Source organism: Panthera leo, chromosome A2 (assembly GCF_018350215.1).
Source record: "Panthera leo isolate Ple1 chromosome A2, P.leo_Ple1_pat1.1, whole genome shotgun sequence".
NCBI classification, from domain to species: domain Eukaryota; kingdom Metazoa; phylum Chordata; class Mammalia; order Carnivora; family Felidae; genus Panthera; species Panthera leo.
The window spans coordinates 93,393,228-93,413,390 of record NC_056680.1 but is presented as its reverse complement, the minus strand read 5'-3'; the positions used below and the strand labels follow the sequence as shown (position 1 = coordinate 93,413,390).

The 20,163-nt window shown below is 38.8% G+C and overlaps 1 protein-coding gene across 3 annotated transcripts in view; it reads right to left on the bottom strand.

Annotated features, from left to right (window-relative positions):
- Nucleotides 1-20,163, bottom strand: part of CDK14 (cyclin dependent kinase 14) — a 606,215-nt gene that overhangs the window by 356,021 nt on the left and 230,031 nt on the right. The gene's annotated exons all lie outside the window — the stretch shown is intronic.

The following is a 20,163-nucleotide window of genomic DNA, read 5'->3' as shown; positions in this document are numbered from 1 at the left end:
CATTCTGTCATGGGGTGCCTGAGTGGCTTAGTCGGTTAAGTATCTGACTTCAGCTGAGGTCATGATTTTGCAGTCTGTGAGTTCAAGCCCCATGTCGGGCTCTGTGCTGACAGCTCAGAGCCTGGAGCCTGCTTAAGATTCTGTGTCACCCACCCTCTCTCTCTGCTCCTCCCCCACTCATGCTGTTTCTGTCTCTCAAAAATAAATAAATGTTAAAAAAAAAATTTAAATCCATTTTGCCAATCTCTTTTAAGTGATATTTAGGCCATTTATATCTAATGTAAATATTAGTATACTGGGTCACCTGACATTTGAATCTATTTTCCCTTGGACATCATGTAATTTACACTTCATTTCCAATTTGACTTTTCTTTTATATTTCCTGGGAGTTCAAATAACTTACTTCATTTCATTTTGGTTTTTGTACATTTTTCTTCTGAGCTTTTATATTACCAAGTCAAGGTGGGATTTTTAGGTTTCATACACCCAAGAGCCTGAATGAGAAAATTTAATTTAGATTACCATATTGTGTACAGTTTTCTTCAATTTATGGTTTTTTTTTATTTGAGAGAGAGAGCGAGCACATGAGTGGGGGAGAGGGGCAGAGGGAGGGAGGGAGAGGGAAAAGGAGAGGGAGAGGGAGAGGGAGAGGGAGAGGGAGAGGGAGAGGGAGAGGGAGAGGGAGAGGGAGAGGGAGAGGGAGAGGGAGAGGGAATCTTAAGCAGGCTCAGCATGGAGCTCAATGCAGAGCCCATAATCCCAAAACCCTAAGATCATGACTTGAGCCAAAATCAAGAGTTGGACACTTAACCAACTGACTTGCCCAAGAGCCCCTATGGTTGTTTTTTGAAAAGCATTTTTATGAGCTGAAATGCATTGTTTTATATTTTCTGAGTTTTTGCAGCAGTTTTATACAGATGTATTTGATCTATTTCTATTCATCCAAAGTGCTGTGCTCTTAGTTTGAGAGTCCTCTCTTCTCTCTGCTATGTAGTTATTACGGATGGTACAGGTGGGAGAAAGGGAAAGAGTTTGGGGTGTTTTGTTTCTTTTTCATTTCTATAGGATCCTTAATTTCTCCCTTGTCTTTCCTTCTTTACTTTCACTGCCATGTCTTCAAGGGGTACTACCCTTTTGCTATATATCTGAATCTCTCCCATAGGCAATACTTTCCAATGCCTGCCAGTTCCAATCCCATTCAGTCTTGATCTTTTCTATAGTCACTGCTGTGAACTACATGGAGACCCAGTTTTCTCTTTCCAGACTGATTCTGTCTGTGCTTTCATCTCAGCTCTCCACATCCCTCTATTCTTTTTCACAGTCTCTTAAACCTGTCTAAAGCTTCCCTTGTCCCATTCTGCAACCACAGACTTGTGGCATCTCCTAATGTTTTTAAAGATGTGGGTCATGTGCACTTTTATTTGGTCTCTCTGTTGGATTTATAACTTTTGGAGAAGTGGGAGTGGAAGGATTCAAGACTAGGCAGCCATCATTCACTGTCCTCTAAACTTCATGTCCAAGATCAAAGCCTGATACATAGTAGCAACTCAATAAATTTACTGATTGTCATTCATTTAGGTTCCCCAGTGGGGACACACACACACACACACACACACACACACACACACTTTGAATATTCCTTGAAGAGTCTGCTACCATCTGGCAGCTCCTCCTCCTTCGATTTATCTTCCTTTTACTATACGACCAGCACTAGCCCCAGATCTCAGTCTATTAACAGATAACACTCATTTTCTTTCTTTCTTTTTTTTTTTTTTTTTTTTTTTTTGGCAACACTCATTTTCAACACAAGGCCCTTTGATATCGACCGTTCCAAAAATTCAGAGAAGACTGGCTAACACTGTTGTCAATTTCAAGACCTGGGCAAGGAATAGCTGATTCTACCTCTTAAATTCCATTCCTTCCTCCACACAAGGCTCCTCTTTTTTTTTTCTTAATTAAAAAAGGGAATGAGACAACTCCACTCCCCCCATAATCAGACTCACTGCAACACTGCTTACCACAAATAAATGAATACCTTTAGATTTCCCTTTTTATAAATAATACCACAAAGGACATAACCGGGTTATATATATTCCTTTAGAATTATCTCCCTATAATGAATCGTGAAAAATGGAACTGCAGAGTAAAAAGACATGAAATATTTACAAGACATTACTTATTAATTAAATAATAAGTGGATTTAGTCTCACATCTTTCAAACCCTGTTAAGAATAAAAGAACCATGGAAGACAGGAAAAAAAATATGCACATAATAATGCACCATGGAAGTAACCAATCTTATCAAATAACCAAAACCCCTATTAAGTAGGTATATGAGAATTTTATATACTATAAGCACAAGTATTAATTTAAGGATAAACTCTTTTTCATCCCTCAGTAAGACCAGAAATAAACGGAATTATTTCCCCCTAGATCAGTGACCATTCGAGCACGATACTCAAAGAACAGGAGTTTCCCTCTATCATTATTTATTTTAATTAATCTTCAATTTTTGTTTTTGGTATACAAACTGAAGAGAAAAACAAAAAAAATATTTTGCATGTGTTCTGTCAAGAACTTGTAATCATTCATTTATTCATCAAGAATTTATTAAGAACCTAGTTCCTGACACTGGTGGCCCCTGGATAAATTCTTGATACCCAATAATACTGCAAAACCACATCTTTTAAAAAAGATTTCTAACACCAAGCATAAATCCTAATTTAAACCTTGGACTTTGGGTGATAATGACGTGTTAGTGTAGGTTCATCAGTTGTAATGAATGTACCGCTCTGGTGAGAGATGTTGATATCAGGGGAGGCATAGGGGCAGCAGTGGGGAAGAGGTAAGTGGTGGTGGGCAGGGGTTGTATGAGAACTCTCTGCACTTGCCATTCAATTTTGCTGTGAACCTAAACCTGTATTAAAAAAATAAAGTCTAGGGGCACCTGGGTGGTTCAGTCGGTTAAGCATCTGACTTCAGCTCAGGCCATGGACTCTGGTCATGATCTCATAGTCTGTTGAGTTCAAGCTCTGCATTAGGCTCTGTGCTTAAAGCTTAGAACCTAGAGCCTGCTTCAGATTTCTGTGTATTCCTCTCTCTCCACCCCTCCCCTGCTCACACTCTGTCTCTGTCACTCTCTCTCAAAAACTAAAATTAAAATTAAAACATTTTTTAAAATAAATAAAGTCTATTGGGGTGCCTGGGTGGCTCAGTTGGTTAAGTGTCTGACTCTTGGTTTAGGCTCAGGTCATGATCTTACGGCTCATGAGTTGTATCCCCACATCTGGTTCTGCACTGACAGTGCAGAGCCTGCTTAGGATTCTCTCTCTCCCAATCTCCCTGCCCCTCCCTTGCTCAGGCTCTATTTCTCTCTCTCTCTAAATAAATAAATAAATAAATAAATAAATAAATAAATAAACATTAAAAAAATAATAAAATCTATTAAAAAATAAAAATAAAGAGATGTACCCATGTTCCAACATACTTAAAAAAAGCAAGTCTGGAGTATTTACTATTTTTATTCAGAAGAAAAATGATATTTTAGAGATGTAATCACCATACAAAACGGGCTGCAGTAGGCATCTCCCTGAATGGCAGAGAAGGCATACAGACCAAGTTCTAGGATGACCTCAATGAATGCGAGCAGTTATGAGAGCTATTGTTATCGCTATGAATTTCTATAGATTTCTCCATGCAAAACTGTTTCAGGACCATATAATATATCCTTAATCCCAAGATAAACTTGAATAACCATATATTTGGTCCAAAGAAGGCCATTCAGAAAGAGAATTAACTCGTGTGGCTGGTCCAACATTGGAAGACAACAAGAGGTGTGTTCCCTCTGAAACTGGGTTAGTAGCAGCAGCATGTAGGCCAAGACCAGAGAAGTCCAAGCCACCATGGAAAGACCTTCTTCCTCTCACATGTGTCCACCATGGGCAGGTTAGCTTTACACGCTAAAAACCTTGGGGTGCCTGGGTGGCTTAGTCGGTTAAGTGTACGACTCTTGATATTGGCTCAGGTCATGATCCCAGGATCGTGGGATCATGCCCCAAGACCGGCTCTGCACTGAGCATGGAGCCTGCTTGGGATTCTCTCTCTCCCTCTCTCTCTTCCTCTCCCCAGCTCGTGCGTGTGCTTGCATACACTCTCTCTCCCTCATAATAAACACTGAAAATAAACCTTATAGAAATAACATCTACAAATTTATTCTACCCGAGTTTTGTAAATTAGCACACCTGAGAAAATAATTACAACAATAAAATCACAGTACACGAACAGTGAAGGAACAACCATTATATAGACTTACGATAGTTTTGTATTATTAATTTCAGTAATTTATAATCTTTCTTTTAATTATTCAACTAGCTCATCAGCCTTTAACAATTAAAACTTTATTAAATAGCTAGCTTTCAGATATTAATCTGGGGGCCAATTTCACATTTGCTCATTTTAAAAAGGATACTTGCCCCTGCACTAGTCCTCTGAGGCTGATTGATCCTCAGAGATCAATATTTCAAACCACAAGAGGGTATTTGAAAATGATGGTCAGATATGGTACTTCATACCTATCCAGTGCAGAATGCATACATGTGAAATGAATCAAGGACTTAAAGAAAACATGTTGCCTGAAAGGAACCTGGCTTTGTGAGGCAAGTTTTGTAAATACATCATACAATAGGATCTGTACAACCTTGTCCAATTTCATTTTTCAACTTATCCTCTTAGCCTGTCAAATTCAGTAATGATCCATCCTTATCAGCAACAACTCCAGAAAGGTACTGAAATTTCCACTAAATTAAGAATCCCATGCCTTGAGGATTCTTTGCCTTAGGATTTTTTTTAACCACCCCTCCATGCACCTCCACCATATTGCTTACTGCCTTTCTCTCACCACTTACACCTAAATTGTTGCACATTTCTCAAAGTAATGTCTCCACACTCGTCATTTCCCATGGCATTTCCCCCACAATTTCAGTAAAACTGAATTCCTGCCATCATTCATCTTGGGGGAAAAATGTTTTTTTTTTTCCTCCTGACAGTGACTAATAAAAGAGTCATGTTATGTTTCATATATTTTGACCACTTCTACATGAAGACTCAAAGTCTCTACATTTCTTTTTAATAAGTCTCAATTATTACAAATTTTAGATTTCTCTTTTTTTAATGTGTATTTATTATTTTTGAGAGAGAGAGAGAGAGACAGAGAGAGAAACAGAGTGTGAATGGGGGAAAGGCAGAGAGAGAGGGAGACACAGAATCCAAAGCAGGCTTCAGGCTCCAGCAGCCTGACGCGGGGCCCAAACACACAAACTTCTACCTGAGTGGAAGTCAGATGCTTAACCGACTGAAACGCCCAGGTACCCTACAGATTTTAGATTTCTAAATACATTTATATACACTTTTAAAGTACGCTATCACTTAAATAAGTACCAATATCTGTATTTGAAAGCAAACTCTCTTTCTTTTCGGATTTACATAGCTAATTTGCATTTAAAAAAGGATAGAGCCACTAATTTCATAGCTGATGGCAGACAAACAGCATTGAAGGGCAGAAACCAGTCTATGATATCTATCAACATCAGGGAAGGTGACAGACCTGACTAGCTCTGAGGCTGCCAATGCAGCAGCCACTGCTCCCAGCGAGTTGCCAGAAACTGTAACTCCTGCTGTTATCAAGGCAAGTAAGTCTCCTGGGCTGCCAAGTCAGACCAGTGATTAGCACCTACAAGTTCTAAAACCAATATGTCTCCCTTTTCAAGACAAACACTGTCAAAATAATACCCCATGTAATCCTAATAATATCACGGGTATACCACATGTTATTTTCCCATCGTTTGCTGACAAACAAATCCTGCAACGTTAGCATTAGTAATTCCAGCATGCTTGGTTTCTCCACAAATTTTAAACATATGGCAACATTTTAAATTCATTTCATCAGTGAGGTTTGAAACAGTTCAATTGTACCTGATGTACAAGACTTGTAATTTAGGGCTGAGGGCAAAATTCTAACAACAGTTTAAAGAGTGTGATGTTGAAACAATACAAAAACAGAAAAACACTGCTGCTTATAAAAATAATTGTGCCTCTGACAAAATCCCAGTAGGAAGAAGGACACAAGGAGCCTCCCTGAGTCTGGTAGCAGGATTCAGATACCCGCTTATCAGCCATATTGAAACCTTCACCTCCCACTTTGAGAATAAACCTTTTCAATTTCCACTCTGACTTGGAAGAGATAAATATCACCTATATTCTGATTTATCATGATTAAATAAATTCTGATTTAATAGAAGAGTTCAGAGTATGTTCATTTCATCAAGCTCCCACTATAGTGGCTATTTTAAAAAGCAATGTTAATGGAGAAAAGGACAAAACCTTTCTTTAATATATAAGTTTTGTAGATCATTATTTGATACCCTACCAGAAAAGAAAAGACCACAAACAAACACAACCTATCCTTTCTCACTCCCCCTTTAGCCTCTGGAAAGAAATAGTATATTCACATTTCTCTCTCTCTTTTTTTAACGTTTATTTATTTTTGAGACAGAGAGAGACAGAGCATGAACAGGGGAGGGGCAGAGAGAGAGGGAGACACAGAATCTGAAACAGGCTCCAGGCTCTGAGCAGTCAGCACAGAGCCCGACGCGGGGCTTGAACTCACGGGCCGCGAGATCATGACCTGAGCCGAAGTCGGACGCTTAACCGACCAAGCCACCCAGGCGCCCCTCTCTCTCTTTTTTTAAAATGTGTTGTTCTTTTCCAGGGGGGTAGATGGAGAACCTGACGTTTCTAAAAGACAAAAATTACTACTAATTAAACCTAAGGAGCCAACCATATCTCAAGCTACAACTAAAATAGACATGAACTTTTTTCTTTAAGCTCACAGCTAGATAGCTCTGTGGGCTGCTGAAATTCACTTTATACTAGAAACAATAAGACTACTTACTTTCAATGAGATGTTACTTGCCAGTGCATTCTAAATATTTTCATAGCTGAAATATTCTGAGTGGGAAAATCTCCAGGGTGAAGAGTGGAAAAAAAACACAAAGAAACAAAAAATAAAACAATACATGCAGAGAAAAGACAAGATTGCTTGTGTAACTGTGTCTCAGAAGACCAGATGATCTAGACAGAGAAAGGAACAGATATGCAGCTCCCAGGTAAACTTGTACACAGTTCTGCAAGGTATGCTGGCTAGGTCAGCTACATAGCAGGAGAAATACTATGGTTTTACTAGTTTCAGACCTTTCCTCTAATGATGTTTTAATATGAAAAATACACACACACACACACACACACACACACACACACACACACACTCATAAACTAACAAATGAAAAAGTAAAAGAATTAAGTTAAAAAATGGAACTGTATCTTTGATTCCATTTTTTGCTTTTTATACTTTTATACACACACATATACAGAGAGTCAACTCTCTTATGGGGAAAAGAGGTCATGGAAAACCCAAAACACAAAGTCAAAATGTGATACCACACAAACTTAATTTAGCTAAAATTACATTCGAGATTTGGAGACCTGTTTCTTGACCACCGGTATCATCCAAACATGCAAAGGTAATACAACACATTAGGAATACTTTATAAATATCACATAAATTGTTTCCTATCCATCAAAAAGTCTACTGTTTTTACTTGCTCCAGAACTAAGTTTTTCTATTTGGGGACAGACCGAAATTCAAGCACACTGCATATTCCTCCTGCTTTGCTCCACTCCTAATTTCCCCACCATCACAAACCTGAAGCACGATACTAGAAATGACAGACTCCACCATTCCCCCTTGCCATCAATATGTCTTTACCCACCACTTGACTACTGGCAAAGAGCAGTCAGTGGGGGGCTATTTTCACACTGCAGCCTCACATCCACATCGAATGTTTACTAAATCACTTCAAAGAACAGATTCCTCTAAAAGTATAGCTGAACCACGTAAAACTGCCAATATTTGACATTTTTGACCTACTAGCACAGCAATTTCACATGGTTCAACCTAAGAGTTTACCTGGCTCAAAACAATTTTAACTTTTCCACAAATGCACTGTTACTTTTACCACTGCAAACTTTCAAACCAATTAATCTGCCACCAAATGGCTAAGAACCCACTCTGCATAGGAAAAAAGAAAAAAGTCTCTGCTTATCAAACTATGGTTACAGCTGAAGGCAGGAATACAGAAACAATTTCATTTTCTACATGTACCTTTCTATATCATTTGAATTGTTGATGAGACAGATACACTCTTTTTATAGTAAAAAAGAGATCTTGAAAAGTTCTTTATTACAAGTGGATTGGCTACAGAGCATTGCCATAGCACTAAAAATGGCATACAGATGCTTAACTACACAATTAATATGCAACTACAATACAACTACATTAATGAATCATTAGTGCAATGTGATTCTGCACTATGAATCCCTCCTCATTACTAATCCCTCCTCACTAGGGTATTGGTGTAAATCCTTGCATTATTAGGGTCCGTTTTCCTATCTTGGAACACTGCAGGCCCCATATCAGCCTCCAATTTGTTCGCATATCACATGATAATCCAAACTGTTAAAACTGTTTCTTGTCTAAAGACTATATCCCTGAATGAAGATTAACGTACTCACCAAAAAAGATTCCTGGTTTTCTTGTCTCCAATTACTCCCAGATGAACCTGTAAATGACCCACCAGCTGCCTTTCCATGCTCTAGCTCATCTTGTTCCTATATGCCACTAGAAAGATCCACACATGTATGTGAAAGCAGACGTGTGGTTTTCTCAGATGTAAACATCTTGGTAGTAACTTCCACAGAAACAAATCTTGCTAAGTGACAGGTTTGGGAATAGTGGCAGTCATGCTCCACGTACTACCATCTTAAGGCAGAAAAGAGACAACGCAGGAACTGAGGGTTTCTGGAAGACTTAACAGAAGAGCTGGTTTCCATCTGGCTATAACAACTAAGTTTACAAGCTATTAGGTGGTTTGCCCCTTTATACTTTATTACATGTGGGCTACATGTATAGTCAGCAAGAATACCACAAAGTATGCAATAAAAAAAGATATGTGGTTGGGCCACTTTATGTCTCCTGGTTAAGAAGAACAAATATTGATATCATAATAGCTATCACTATGTGACTAGACTTAACCTCTCCTTACATGAAAATATGTGAATAGCTCTCATATAGTTCACAAAAATAAACAGAAGTCTAAAGTAAGAAAATATTTTCTTTGCCATTGCTTCAAGTACATAGGGGCCAGTACATAGGGGCCAGCACATACGACATTCGAGTTTGCAAGATACCACTCAAAGAGTGGAACACAGATTCCTTCACAAAGTAGGGTAATGTTGCAGCTTATTTCCAGACACAATGGACTCAACCACCCTTCGTTAGGAATTAGGCTGTTTGTATGACCAGAGCCACTGCTACAGGCCCATCATGGGATGTTTCTAAAAGTGTGGTCCTTCAATGATTCAATGACTCACATCAACTGCTACTGAGGCAAATTCATTAGGCTCTATCCCACAGCTACCAAATCCAAATCAATGGAGGATGGGACCTAAGAATCATCCAAGAGATATTTATTTAATATCTACTGTGTGCCAATCAATAGACACAGGAGAAACACAGACAAAACTCCTATCCCTGTGAAGCCTTCATTCTATATTTTACCCAGCTTTCTATTCAATGCTTATGCATCAAGCTTAAACATCACTGTGCTATGGTTCTGATATGGAGGAATGGGTAGCATGTTTATGGTGTGTGTGTGTGTGTGTGTGTGTGCATGCACATGCCTATGCATGTGTTTATGCACTTAGTTTCACTGCAATCAACTCACTGTTCCACAGGCAAATCAAAAGAAACAGCAAGACAGTTTGTATACCTAGTTAGTATCTATTTTTCTCTCTCACTCTCTTTCTCTCTCTTTCACACACACACACACACACACACACACACGCATGCTGAAATAGATGCCACTGAAAGATAAAGGTCTTGGGCTAGAAGTAGAGAGAATTCTTTATTCTGAAAATTTGATGGTATTTTGATATGTATTTTTTCCTGTTCAGTTAAAAAAAATAAAAACGTCAACTCATAAAGCTTTTTAATATAAATCAAATGTTGATAAAGTCATCATTATATGGACCTTTCAATCCCACAACAATTTTTGAAATCTGTGAAAGAATAAGGTTTTGTGCAAAATTCTTGCAATAAGCATCGCATCAGAACCAGTGCTTCGAGAAGCAAATATAATAGAAATACTATAAACTGATGATGAGCACAGAAGGAAGAAGAAAGGAAAGACTGTAAAAAAATGAATATGAATTTTGGTTATTCTTACCCTTGAATATCCCCTGAATTGAAATTTCAAACATACCACTACTTGATTTGACTTAATAACATAGTCAAAGCTATAAAAATTTCGAATTACAGCTTAATTCAGTAGCAAGTGCACAGTCCCATAGCATCGGTTAACCTTCTGGCAGGCAACGACCTCCAACCTTCCCATGACAAAACTCAGTGAACTGTTCCTGGGCCTGGATAAGGCCTTGAAATCCTTCATCCTGCCTCTAATCAGCAGTGGCCCTGATGGGGACCCAAGTTCGCCTGGGCTCTGCTGAGTGAGCTCCGTCACTGATGGGAAGGTCCCTGATACTCTGCTCCCCTCCCACCAGTGCTTCCTCCCTCTCAGTGTGCAGTGATGCTTGAGCACTGATGACACAGCACCTGGTCCACTCCAGCACCACTCACATGGTCAGGGGCTGTACACGACATTTAATGCAAGAAAGGTAATCAAGGGTTCAGTCAGGGAATGCCTTCCGATCGTACAGACGCATGACCAGCAAGTCCCAGTCTCTGACAAGTCCCAGTCTCTGAGTGCTCTCATTCCTCTCCTGGCAACTGCAGCATTTGAAGGAGACTTTTCTATATGTGGAAGTATACAAACGCAAGACAGGAAAACCAATATACCTATAACGGTTGGAGTGGTATCTCATGTGTTCAGTATTCAAAAGTATATGATGGGGAAAATAAAATTGTTTATACAAAGTTCCACAGGCAACATGTTATTGGATGAATTTGAGGAGGGTGTCCTCCCAACCTTTTCTGAAAGTAAGGACTTCCTAAATCTCTGCACTACAGAAGCCACTTCAATACAAAAACAGTAAGAACAGCTTTTTAAAATCTTAATAGAGTCTCAGATTGTCTTCTTTAAAGTCACTATCTACTTGTTCAAACCTGGCAACATCTTAGAAGTGGTTGCTTTCATGTACCGTATTACACACTTGCTTGACATAAAACATTTCTCTACGAGGAGAGCTATATGAATGAAGTGAAAGACAAGTAAGTTGTATATTATACACTTTATGTTTCTAAATTTGCAAGGTTACTTCAGATTGTCATGGCAGTTTAAAAAAAATTGCCATTTTTTCTTTGATGGAGCACCTGGGTGGCTCAGTCGGTTACATATCTGACCTCGGCTCAGGTCATGATGTCACAGTTTGCAGGTTCGAGCCCCACAGGGCTCTGTACTGACAACTCAGAGCCTGGAGCCTGCTTTGGATTATGTCTCCCTCTCTCTCTGCCCCTCCCCCACTCATGTTCTGTCTCTCTCTCTCTCTCCCTCAAAAATAAATAAACATTTTTTTAAATGCCATTTGAGAAAATTAAAAAGGGGAAGAAAACTATACTCCACTATGGTCTCAAGTTTTGCACCTCTATCTCCACCAGAGGAATGTGATCATGCAATCATCTCGGCAGGAAACTGCTGGACTCTTGACACTTGAGCCTCAGATACTGTGACCATGCAGGGGTTTTTCTTAGTGTCTCTCTAAGGTACACTTGTACCTGGTACTGACAACAGTTTCTGCTCATATGACCTGCCTTTCTCTAGAAGAAGGCAGCACCTGAGAACTCTGGCAAGCACATCGTCGTTGGCTTCACCATCATTTTCTCAAATGTATTCTAACCCCTACTAACCCCCATTTCCCTAATAAAAATTCATCTTGCTTCCTGCACATTATACACATGTACATACACATACATGTAAAACCTTAGTGCGTTAAATATATGTATGATCTGACTTATGCACAGGGGGACTGACCCATCATGCACACCAGAAGCAGTTTGCACAGAACAGTGAAGCTAAGCGTCACCTCCAGGTGTATAATCCAACCCTTTGTGTGAAAATTGAGGAAACCAAATATACAGAAGTATGGCCACAGGGTTCCTGACTCCCACTACAGTACAACGCTCTTTCTGAATCAAAATAAGCATCATTTACTTCTCTCACTGTCTTGGGTTTCTTGTCTTCTTTCCTAGTGCTTTGCTGTGGTCATGGTTTCTCTTTATCTTCATATCTAACCAGGTGTTGAGGGCAACCCCCTCCAAAAAAAACCAAAAAACCCTGAAGCTGCGAAGACTGGAGGCCACCAGAGGTACCTGTGCAGGTGTTCAGCTGAGGCATCACCACCTGGACTAAAGAGGTTTAAAAAGATAGTATTAAGAAGAGAGCTAAAGGGGAGACTGCTATTCAAATTGTCCGTCAGATCAAGGCTCTTCTCTTCTTAAAACCTTTCAATGGCCACTTAGCAGGACTCATGGGCATAATAGGGCCCTCAGTGGAGCTCTCCTCTGCTCCCCCAACCCTTCACCACACTCTGAACTGCAGCCGCACAGCGTGCCTGAAGAGCTGGGGTCTCCACGTGCTCTCACGTCTCTGGGATGTTCCTCTGTCTTCCATCCTCTCTCCCATAGCCTTAGAGCCACACGGTCCTACCAACTCTTCAGATCTCACCCTGGCTATCACTTCCTTTGGAAGTCTCTGCTGACCCCCAAGGCTCAAATTAGGGGTATTTTCGATGAGCCCCTCCACACTGTGAGGCATCCTGTCCCAGTGTTAGAATTACCTGATTCCCTATTTCTACCTGCCTGTATCCCCCATCACTCCTTATTTGCTTTTACTCCAGCTGTGCTCATAGCATGCAATTCAGTGCTGAGTTTAGAGAAGATGCCTGTTAAGTGCAGAATGAATAATGCATGCATAAATAAGAAAAATAAAATCCTTAAATGATCTTCCTTAAATTGCCGCAAGCGGCACACTTCCTAGTATTGCACTCTGCTGTGGGTTGGTTATCTTATGATAATGTGTTTAGTTCAGCCTGGATGTGTTGATCGAAATAAATGTGTTCTCATCGTGTAATAACTGACAAACACACTGAGGCTATACATTTCACTGAATTTTAAAAAGAAGCAAAGAAGCATCCTATAGGATGCCATTAGCAGCTTCCCTTTTGTAAGTAGGTGAAATGCTGTGTACTAATGCTATAACTAATGCTATAACTAAAAATTCATTATTTTATTTCCATTCACATTTCAGATTATGGAGAGATGGTAAAAGATTTGCTTGAAATTGTATTTCAAAAAGCTCATGTTAGAAACTACTATTATATCCTAACATTTTACCAGGAATGAGATAAGCTCAATAAACAATAAGGCAACATCAATGACAAAAGAAAAGGTTGTCATACATGGGTTTACAGTAGAGTGAAATCCAACCCACAGACTTGGTTTATTGGCTTGTGCGTTGTTTTAGAACTTTATTAGGTATTTTAAAACTGAAGGATTTCACATAAAGTGCCCCACACTTTGGCTTTTCTAGAAAAGCCCAATGTAGATAAAAGCTGTGTGTCCAGAGCTACACAGCTGGCCCCTTATATAAGACATCACTGCTACGCTTCCCTACCCTCCTTGTCCCCCAAGAGTGGCAGAGGCTCCTATAGTCTGATACCTGATGGACCTTTAAGTTTGAGGTCTCTGAATCAATATCTGACTGTCACATGTAAGAGTCCATTACCTTGATTGCATAAGCTAAAGTAACAATTATGAAGAAATTGGAAGCTGCCAATTCAAAGTGGGTTTTATGAGTCCCACAAACCACAGAGTAAGAAAGGGGACTAGAAAGAGAACAAGGAAAATGTTATTACAGCAAGATCACAATTTCTACCAAAGAAGAATAGACAGAAATGAAATTATATCCATTTTTAAATCGCTCATCTCAAAGCCCCACTGAGACCCACTAGGTAGAATAGGAACCCCTTGGGACTTTTAGCACAGGACTTTTTTTATATGTCATCTTGAATACAGATTCATTGACTGATAGATCCAAACAGGTCTTGGAGGACCTTCAGTGCAACTGACGCAGTTTTAGATGAGAATATTATAGCCCAGAGACATTGTCAAAAGTCATACAATTTGGTACATCACTTCTTCTTTCTAGCCCTCTTTTTTCCCAATTCATTCTCAGAGATTGAGGGGAAAATGACAGGTAGGCATTAAAAATCTGATATTTACATCCTTGGAAATGAGAAATAAAGAAACAAAACGGACATATTCAAGGTAGCAACAGTAGCCAACGGCCGAACTGGGCCAAGAGCCAGATCTCTAATTTACAAACCATTATACCTGTAAAACTGAGGAGTTTAAAGTCTGAGAGAACTACACACGATGTTTGTGATGGCCTGGCAGACCCCATCCCCCAACACACGAACAAAGGACTGAACTGGGAGGAAGGCAATCATCAGGGAGGAAACCTAAAGCATGAAACTCAGAGCAAATTAATCCAAATAATATTTAACACTGACAAGGATGTAAGGAAATAAATACACTCAGACACTATTTGAAGCCAGATGTTACTGAGGGGGGAGAGAAGACTGGTCAACACCATTAAAAATTAAAATACTTCTCATAGGCCTTAAATCAGCATTTTTCCTGGGAATTTATAGACATAGATGCAGAAATAAGCAAAGACACATTAATAAGAATGTTTTGTTTTGTTCTTAGTAAACAGTAAAATTTGAAATATTCTAAACTGCTCACTGTGTCCTGGCTAAATAAAATTCATATAACAAATAAAAACTGTTTAGCTATTAAAAGGAATGCAATACTTCTATAAGTACTAACAACAAAACATGTCTAAGATATACTGAGGGGGGGACATCAACTTGAAAGCAGTATGTATTTAAAAGGGAAGTAAGAGGGAGTAGTAATACTCCAGAAGCTATGAACAGAGAGCTCTGTGCTGAATGACACTGGGCTCAGGAGATAAAGTACGGGTGGAGTGTTAGTTTACTTTTTCTCTTACATTCACTATTAAGTTTAATGTTTTTTACTTAGGTCATCTATTATTTAATATTATAAGTATAGCTAATAAAAAATTAATGAAAAAAATTCAAAATTCTTCCATTCTTTATAGGTATCTATTTAACCAAATAATTATTCATTCATTCAACTAACATTTATCAAACACCTATGATCTGTTTGTGACTGTCTAACCTTGGAAGATGTGGAAAAGTACTGCAAGTGCTGGAGGACTTTTAAGATCTTACTCTTCTAGCAATACAAGCCAAAATCATACTGTGCTTGCATTAGCTATGGAGCAGACAAGCATCCAAGAACAACTTCATATTGCTTGGTATGAACTGCCTAGAGAAATGTTTGATGAGTACGATTACCAGCCCTGCTTTCCCAAGATAAAGCAACGGAACAAAAATTAGTAAGTTTCCTTGCCACACCCTACATCCCCCCCCTCCAAATCTTCTGATGGAAGTCTTGGGAGGAGAGAAGGTAAGGAGAAATAAAGTTCTACTTACCCTCCATCCATTCATATATAACAGCTATGGGGAAATGGACCAGCCAGAAAGTGAAAGGGCTCTCTGACAAGGATAAGGGGAAATGAAAGATCAGGAATCTCTATGGAGGCTGAGCCCCAATGTGAGACTGTGGGGTTCCATTTTGGTTAGATGATGCTCATATGAATCACCTCATAAAACCAAGACAAGCGATTGAGCCACAACCAGGTGACGATTGATCACACCCACAGCTGGCCATTCTTATCCTCTGCCCTGATTACAACTAACCTATGCTGGCATGGTGAACTGGGCAACTGACTGTTGGTATGTTTTTCCTCTTTTCCTGCTACTTCAACAAATAAATAGATTTCTTTGTCCCATTTTAATACCTGAAGTACCGCTCAGTTTGATGGAAATGTGCAAATGAGCTACTTTTGGCAAGCTGAGATGACCTCCTGTAAATGTTCCTGGAGCTAATGCAGAGAATGGCCATCAAAAGCACAGACTGTGGCAACTCAGAGAAGAATCTTACCTAGATCCTCACGTGAGGCAAAACTTTTACACTCAAGTGGGTAAGAACGGACACACTAGTAACTCTGCTATCACAGATCTCTATACATGCTATAGGGAGTAGCAACTGAATGACTGAAATACTGAGGCAAAGAAGAGGAAAAAGAAATAATTCCCAATTGGACCAAATCTTGTAATTGCTCTAGAAAAAAGTACAGATATGCTACATGGAGATAGAGTATTCTAAGTTCAAGAAACTTGATTGTGGGAAAAGAACAAGAATCATAAATGAAGAAATATTATGTAGTTTATTTTGGCTGAAAACAAAATGTCTGAAGAGAAGTAATGGGGACAACGGTTGAGACGAAGGTTGTGTCCCCACTGCTCAGGTTCGCATGGAATTCAGTCATTATTATATACAACTAAGAACAAAGGGTTGATCAGGACCCGAATAAACTTCTAGAAGGTTCATCCAACAGGAATTGAATAGATTGCTGCCCAAAAGGAAGGAGTCCTTTCATATATGACTAACTATCTGAATGTACTATTCTAGTGACAACTTGACAGAACAGCTGTTGATAGACAGAAACAAGATTACCAACTGCCATCCTAGCTCAGTGACATAATAGTGTCGCCATGGGAGAAAAACAAATGTCATTTTATTTTTTCAGAAAAACTCATGTAAGTATTATAATAACTGAAATGAAAAAAGTACGTGTCTAATAAAAGGTTAGCATTGAGTAGTGCCTGTTACCTGTCATATAAGTAATATAATTTACTATAACAAGTCTTATGAGGAGGTTTGTTGAGAATGTATTATTCAAATGAATGACACCAGAAAAGGAAGCTAGCAGAAACAATCTCCCCTTGCCTACATGTTGTATATTTGAAATTGGACATTTTGTTTCCTGCTAGTTTTAAATTACCACTTCATTTTGAAGGAAAAATGAATTACAAAAAGGATTCAAATAAGGAACTTATTCAATTTTCTGATGGAAATTTCTCCTAGAAAATGATGTTTCCATTTAATTATTTTAAAAGATGAAGAGTAAACCAAAATCTTTAAAATAGGTGGCATAAAAACAAAAATGTCCAAAAATGTTTAAACACATTTATGTTATTTCTATCATTTCAATACCTTCAAAAATATAGAAGATATCACTTAAAACCTCAGAGGAATATGTAATGCCACACTTGCTTATAAGATGTTAAGAATATTCATCAATAAGTGTTTACTGAGTGACTCTTATGTGAGAGGCACTGGGCCAGAGATAACAGTGAACAAAAGACAAAAATAAGCAAAGATCCTGCTCTCAACGTGCTTATATTTTTGTGAGGAGAGATAACCAAAACAAAAAAGAAAGAAAAAAAGCAGGGGGAGAGGGGAGAAGGCGTAACATATGTAGTTGTTACAGTGTGAAAAGTAATAAAAAGAAAAATAAGGGACTCCATGCTGGCGGTTTCTCTTTCCTTGCTGGACACGAACAAGGGAGCATTTAGCCAGAGGCTGCCATGTTGGGACTGACGAAAGGCTTACCATTTTAGAATGAAGCTAACACTAAGGAGGGAGCTACTCAGAGATGGGGGAGCAGGAATTACCACACAACATCGGGAGCGCAACATTTCCTCTGGACTTCTAATTGTGTGAGATAATGTATCTTTCGTTTTCATTTAAACTATTTGAGTGAAGGTGGTCTGTGATATGCAGTAGAAAAATCCTGGCAGTGACACTTTCTTATCTGTCATTTGTTGACTTCAGAGAGGGTTGTGATCACATAAACCGCAGATCTGGAGTTTAGAAATGAAACCTGACCATTCTTACCATCTTTTCTGGGAAAAACTGTGCCAACAGACTACGAACGAAAGCCAGAAAACAGAGAATTTTCTACCTAGAAGTTCTGAGAAGATAATTTAGCTTCATCCTTCATTTTCAAGGAAAGACCAAAACCCAGCACAGACATTTGGAAGCTCCGTTTCCTAACGCTAACCCCTAATCCCACTGCCCTTTCACCACCTAATCTAGATAAAAACAATGCTGGTTGACAGGGAGTTTTCAGATCTTCTCAACCAAACCCCTCATTTTGTAGATTAAAGCTTGAGATCCTGGGAAGTTAACCCCCTTCACCAAGGTCAGGGTTTACTGAAAGTAGATTTTGAACTCACCTCTCCTCACTCCTGATCCTGACTATACTTCCACAGGATGACTCTCTTGAGGCCCTGCTATTGATTGTCTATCCAATTAGTGATTAAGATGCTGTTTAAATTTTTCAAAATCTTTCTGGCTGAACTTACTGCTCTCTTGCTCTGTTATATACCTGTTGCTAAGGGCAGTCCAGGGAGCAATGGGAATATTTTGAAAAATCCATTAGATTTTAACTACAAAGCCATAGTCATAACTTGTTAGCTCTGTGAAAACAGGATGGAAATGCTTACCTTTTCCTTAGTAAAAGTTTCCAAGAATGTCACATCAATAGAAGATTGGTGATGGCATATAGTTCAGTAGAAATTATGCTACCCTCTACACATCATAGACAAAAACTTCATTACCAGAGGTAATGAAAACGTACATGTCTAATAAGAGGTTAGCACTGAGTGGTGCCTGTTACTTGTCATATAAATAATCTCATTTACTATAACAAATCTTATGAGGAGGTTTGTTGGGAGTGAGTGCAAATGAATGATCAGGAAAGAGAGCTAGCAGAAACAATCACTGCTTGCCCACACACTGCACATTTGAAACTGGACATTTTATTTCCTGCTAGTTTTAAATTACCACTTCATTATGAGGGGAAAAAATGGATTACAAAAGATATTCAAATAAGGAACTTTCTCTATCCAGACTGGTTTCAGGCTATTGGATCCCCTTATACAATGCCCTTACAAGGATTTTCCTCCCTCCAACCAGGAGGTAGACTTTGGCTTCCGGAACAGAAAGTTCCCAAGAGACTGCTCCTGGCACTCTTATGCACAGGGGAACTCCCTTCATGTCCAGGGAACTGTTTCAGGCAACCTCCCCAAGAAGGTCTAAGGCCAAAGGATCCCCTGCCACCATCCTAGCACTGAGCCAGAGCCACAGGTAGCTTTTATACCCAGAATGCTTTTCATTCAAGAATATGACTAGATATGTGGTTTTTCCTAACAAACATCATGCTTAAAATTCAGAGCTATACAAATATCTCTCAAATATAGAAGGTCAGCCTACTAAGATGGAAATAGTTAATTCCCAGTGGTTTAAGAAGATGAGCATCAATTAACTTTCATGCAAAAAATAATCAACTCATTAGTCATTTTTTTCTGATAAAGCTGCAAAATTAATCTAAAAATATCAAGATGAATAACTACTTTTAAAACTGAAACTTGCATCTGTGTGATAAATACATATAACTTACTTGTATTAATGGTTTAATACATTAAACCACAAATCTGTGCTTTTTAAAGGGAAACAAAAAGGACTGAAACTAATGATTAACATGCCAAAATATTAGAGCTGAAAGAGAAATAGCATTATTTGATGTAAATTTTTGGCTTATATCAAAATCATATAACCTCTAAACAAAAATCAGTAGATGTCGTTCTTAGTGAAGAAGATGGGAATTTAAGGAGATACTACAATTTCTCTCGTCTACTTAAAATAAGCAAACTCGACAATTAACAGAACACTTTTTATAATACAAAAATAATACCTTGGTCCCAATAAAACCAAGTGGGAATATCATAATCACTTTGCAAACCTTTCCATTAAAAGCAACATTAGCAATAAGGCTGTTTGGTATTCATACGACAAAGCTGCACTATGGCTCTCCACAAATGGCATGACACCTCTTACCTAGTAGGATCGCACCCCCAATCCAACTCAGACACTAGCAGAAGGATTAACAAGGTTTACAAAGTAGGATTTCAGGTCCTAATCGTTATCTTCTGGTTAAAAGAGTGCTCGGTGCTAGCCACTTGTTAATTATGATATCAAGTTTTACAACCAACACTGCCAACTGTGGGTGTGTGTGTATGTGTGTGCATGCTCAGATG